The sequence below is a fragment of the Marmota marmota genome, unplaced genomic scaffold, assembly GCF_001458135.2.
Source record: "Marmota marmota marmota unplaced genomic scaffold, marMar, whole genome shotgun sequence".
In the NCBI taxonomy this organism is placed as follows: Eukaryota; Metazoa; Chordata; class Mammalia; order Rodentia; family Sciuridae; genus Marmota; species Marmota marmota.
The window spans coordinates 8994157-8999576 of record NW_026000057.1 but is presented as its reverse complement, the minus strand read 5'-3'; the positions used below and the strand labels follow the sequence as shown (position 1 = coordinate 8999576).

At 42.8% G+C, this 5420-nt stretch overlaps 1 protein-coding gene across 2 annotated transcripts in view; it reads left to right on the top strand.

The window, feature by feature from the left end:
* Positions 1-5420, top strand: part of Sh3d19 (SH3 domain containing 19) — a 171526-nt gene continuing 166106 nt past the window's right edge. The window contains exon 1 of one of the 2 annotated variants that reach the window (XM_048813509.1): positions 1-76. The gene's annotated coding sequence lies outside the window, so the exon portion shown is untranslated. The remainder of the gene's footprint in view (positions 77-5420) is intronic. The other variant, XM_048813513.1, reaches the window with a different exon arrangement.

Genomic DNA, 5420 nt, shown 5'->3' with positions numbered 1-5420 from the left:
GAGCTGCGCGAGCGCCGCGAGGTTGGGGGCCCGCGCCGCGCCCGGGGCCGTGCGCTCTCGGGCCACCCGGCCGCAGGTGAGAGACGCGGGGACGCGGGGCGCGGGGCTGGACGGCGGGGACGGAGCGCTCCAGGGCCACTCGGGTCCTGTCCCGGACGGCTGCGCTGCCCTCACCCGCCTGGGTGGGAGCGGCACCTTTTAACTCTCCGACGCGAGAGGGAGGGCGAGTGGCCTATCCATCCACATCCTCCTTCTGGGGCTGAGCCGGGGCACATTTAAACCGGTCTCTACCTGCTAGTGCTCTTGGAGCCCAAGCTCCAAAATTTCCGTGTAAACGAAGTCCACGAGCTGCTGGCTCGTTTTGGCCCGGGTGATTACTTATCTCTGGGTGAGTCAGAGGCCAGAGGAGGACTCACTGGGTCTGGCCCTCTCGGTGGACCACGACCCCTCCCAGGGGCTTCGCCAGCGCCACCTCTACTAGGTCAAACCACGTGCTCGAACTGAGTCAGGTCTTGTTTCGGTGCCCCTTGAACTTCGGACCTCTGGCCCCCACCCTCCCCCACCGCGAGCTCTCCAGTTTTCTGCAGGACCTGCTTTGGAGTTATCTGCTTTGGAGTTACCCACCCCGCAGTAAAGAGAAGTCCCGAGTATAGCACTCCTAAAGGCAATTCATTTGGACAGAGGATCCCCTCTGGGCCTAGAATTTCATTTATGGACTTGTGTTTTGGGGTGTACAAAAGCGGCACGGGTCAAGTAGTTTGGCGCTTAAGTGGAAGAGTGAATAAGTGTGGATCCACACCCCTTCCCTCTTCCTGGGGCGGCTTTTCAATCAAACATAATGAAGAGGAAATTCTTTGGTCTTTGGTACCAACTGGGTAACCGGAGTTATCTGAGAAGTAGAGGGAAGAGCAAACTTGGGGGAGTGACTACAAAGGAGGGAGGGGAAGGGAGCAAGAAAGAGTCAGACAAGGATTCCTTGGGAGCCTCTTTGGAAAGTGGAGTCTGATGTATACTCCCAGCAGAGAAGCGCCTCAAGGTGGCTTCCTTAACCAGCCAGAGAAACTGGTCAACTGAAGAAGCCAATGGGCCAGTGGGAGAAAATGGAGGGTAGGAAATGGGATGAAAGGAAAGAACTTGAGCAGAACATGAAGAAGTGGTCCATTTGATGCCCTGGGGAGAATCTTGGAAACTTAACAATAATTCCTTATGTCCATTACTTGGACCTTTCTTCAAAATAAGGCATTTGATGGTCTACACGAACACCAATTGTTTTTAAAATGATCGATAGTTTTGTTAGGTATAAACCCAAATCTGGTGAAATAAATGAATAATTGCTGGATATAAGTAAATATTTCTTTAAGGGTACAACGAAAACACGACAAAAATGCACCTCCATTGAATTACTTATTTCATCAGTGTAGGCTTATCTTGGATTCCTGTTACCTTCAGCAAAACCTTCATTCTTTTCAGGAACTGTAAGGTGGAGGAGAGCTGTATTGGAATTCAAACTAGAAACATCCAGATATGTGTTTATCATTTAGTTGCAATGTGTGTATTTATTCCAAGGCTGGTGGAAATGCCTTTTTGTAACTTTTTGTCAGTTCCATAATTTCCCCAAGGCTGGCTTCTTTGATAATGTTTTGCTAAGACAGGAGGTTGTATACTTTTTGCTCTCTTATATTGGTGTTTGCAGTTTTCTTACCACTTCTATGCCCTTTATTCACAGGAGGGCTGAGAGGACAGCAATATTCTGGAAGTAGGTGGTGGATAAAACTTGTAGTTTTGGATTTATTTCTTTAGAGATAAATTATTTAATAGTTTACATCTCTTTACAAGCTGTACTTCTCTCTACCCTCATTAGTTAACATGCTTTTCTCAACACTATTGCATTCCTTACCAAGCTTGGGCATATGTGAGCTATGCCTGTTGTAGATGTTTCTTTTCTCCAAGTAAGAATTTGAACTGATCCAGAGGCTTAATGTTTGCTCTGCTTCTTTCACTTTTCCTGCTCTCAAAGCTTCTTCCACCTCCCATAATGCTTTATTTTATTTATTTATTTTTTTTTTGTGGTATGGAAAATAAAACCCAGGGGCACTCAACTGCTGAGCCACATACCTCAGCCCTTTTTACTTGTTTTATTTTTGAGATGGACTTGCTGGGTTGTTGAGGCTGTCCTTGAACTTGTGATCCTCCTGCCTCAGTTTCTGGAATCACTGGGTTTATAGGTCTGTAATACTGCACCTGGCCTCCCATTGCTTTCTTTTATCCTTTTGGTACCAGAGATTGAACCCAAGAGCACTTAACCACTGAGATATATATATATATAGTTTTTAGTTCTGGTTGGACACAATACCTTTATTTTATTTATTTATTTTTATGTGGTGCTGCACTTTGCACATGCTAGGTGAGTGCTGTACTGCTGAGCCACAACCCCAGTCCCCCCCATCCCTTTTTAAAAATATATATATGTTTATTTTCTAGTTGTAGTTGGACACAATACCTCTATTTTGTTTATTTATTTTTATGTGGTGCTGAGGATCGAACCCAGGGCCCCACATGTGCTAGGCGAGCGTTCTACCCCTTAGCCACAATCCCAGCCTCCCCCCCCACCATCCCTCACTGAATTGCTTAGGGCCTCACTAAGTTGATTATAGGCATGTGCCAAAGCTCTCCCATTGCTTTATAAGCTAAAGATTTTCTTTGATCTCACATAACTTGATACCATAGACCTGGGGTATGTGAACTTGAGGGAGCCTATGAACTCATCCTCAGCCTGCTAAATTATGTGTGGTTGTAGAAATGCATGTGTTTATTTTTGCAAAACACGTACGGAAGAGCATATAAATCTGGTAAATTATAAAGTAAAAACACTTGTAACCTTTGCTGTGGTAAGATTTAGAATATTATCAGTTCCTTGGAAGCAGACTCCCATCCTTCCCAGACAGAGTCTCTTCCCTCTCCTACAGAGTAATCACTTTTTTCTGTTTTTTTCCCTCTTGCTGGGCTAGGCATGGAATGCTGGGCTGTATGGATGCTAGGCAAGCACTCCAGGGTCAGGTTATGTTCCCAGCCTTATATTTTATTTTATTTTTTATCATTGTGACTGGTATCTCCTTTATATGGTTTTGCTTCAGACATATGCACCCTAATTAATATTAGTTTTACTTATTTTACAATTTCACAGAAGTTGAATCATCCTGTATGGATTCTTTAGTACCATGTTTTTTTTTTTGTTTTGTTTTGTTTTTTGTTGTTGTTTTGAGTTGACCATCATTTTTATTAACCCAGCAGAGCATAAATGTCTGTTTCCACAGCTAAGAGCTCCAGGTTGGGTCTGATCACATACAGTCTTTGTAGGGATCATTGGGAGATAAAGTGTTTTTTAAATGCTGTTAAGAAAATTAGATTTGGGTAGTCATTATTTTTTAAATCTAGGGTGATAATTGTGATCATTGATTTGGTGCTTACCTTCATCATACGATGTATTTGTTTCATTTTCCTGGCTTTATTTATTTATGTATTTATTTACTTATTTATTTATTCTTTATTTTTTTGGATGCAGGGGATACTCTGTCCCAGGGCCTTGTACATGCTGAGCCTGCATCCTACATAAGCCATATCCCCAGCTCTGTTTTCCCAGCATTTAAAGTAATAAAATATCTCAATTGAAATTTTGCAGAATTGCAGGCACTGCCAGATGTTGAGGGTCAGTTCAGTGAAGGCTAATTCTGTAGTAATTCATGATTCATGAAATTAATGTATGAGCAGATAGATATAGGAAAGGTAAGTGGGGAGCAGAGAGTATAGCATTGCTGGAGTTTCATGTACTATTATTGCTAAGCTGTCCTGAATCTGGTACCATGTGAAATATTTACTGTTGATGGAGGGCTGTACTGAATTCTTGGTGTTGTCTTTTAATCCATTGAGTGTCAACCACAAATAAGGCAGAGAGGATGTGGGTATACTAATCCAGTGGTGCACAAACTTGCTGCCTGCATCAGAATTGCCTAAAGGGGTTGTATGAACAGATTGCTGACCCCCATCCCTAGAGTCTCTGACTCAGTTGGTTTGGGGTAGGGCCCAAGAATTTTTATTTTTAACATATTCTCTGGTGGTATTGATGCTGCTGGTTCAGAAGGGCAATGCTCTTGGTAAACCCCTTGTAAATTAAGAGAAATCACACTCCAGCATTGAATCTTAAATTCTAAAAAAATAGTTCCTCCAGATAATTTGTCCTTTTCAACAGATCAGTTGAAAAACAATGTGATAAGCACAGAGATCACCACCAATGAGCTCATAGGGCTTAGTTCCCATTGTGGGTTTTCTCAGCTTAAAGGATTTTATGATTGATTTATGTGGGCTGGCCTTTGTAATCAACTTGTTCTTGATTTTCTTCTTTGTGTTATTGATTGAATGTTCTTTATCTCTATCTTAAGTTTGGTGTTAGCACTGTATTAGTGCTGGTTTATATTAGCCAAGGGAAGAAGTGGAAGGTCGGGGGAAGTGGAAGTTAGGGCAATCAACTTTTTCCACTTTTCTGGGGATTGTCCTAGCTTTTCAAATTGAAGTCTCTGGCCAGGCATGGTAATGTACACCTGTAACACCAGCTGCTGGGAGGCTGAGGAAGAGGTTCACAACTTCCAGGCCAGCCGAGGGAGCTTAGCCAGATCCTGTTTCAAAAAAAAAATTTCAAAAGGACTGAGGAGGTTGCTCAGTGGTGAGCACTTGCCTAGCCCTGGGTTCCATCCTCAGTGCCACTCACAGAAGTACACAGAGGAAGATGATGCCTCTGGAACCTGGAATAGTTTCTCTCCAAGGATCTCAGAAGATTCAAGAGATTCTCAGAAAACTTCCGAGAAGCTAGAATCCCCAGAGGACCACAGCCCTCCCAACATTTGACTGCAGCCTAGGGAGATGCATTTTGGAATTCTGACTTCCAGAACTGTACAGTAATTGACGTGGGTGCTGATCAGTGGCAAAGCAGCTGCTTAGCATTCAGGAGGCCCCAGCATTGAAAAAACAAAAAACAGAACAACCCTATCCCAGGAAATTCCTCCGTCTCAGACAGATCAGGGTTTATAGTCACCCTACCCACACAGCTTGCGGGGAAGAAGGAAGAGAAGGGAGGATAAAGTCTACTGATGAGGTTGTTTATACTTATATCACTGGTTCAGACTGAGTGTCTTTTTTTTTTTTTTTTTTAATTAACATTGCCTGATTTATTTTGTTGTGTGTAGTTGTAGTTTCTCTGTTGTGTTTTGTTTTTGTTTTTAGTTGTAGATGGATACAGTACTATTTTCTTATTTTTATATTGGTGCCAAGGATTGAACTCAGTGCCTCACATGTGCTAGGCAAGTACTCTACCACTGAGCTACAACCTAGCCCTGTTTTTTTTTTTTTTTTTTTTTTTATTTTATAAA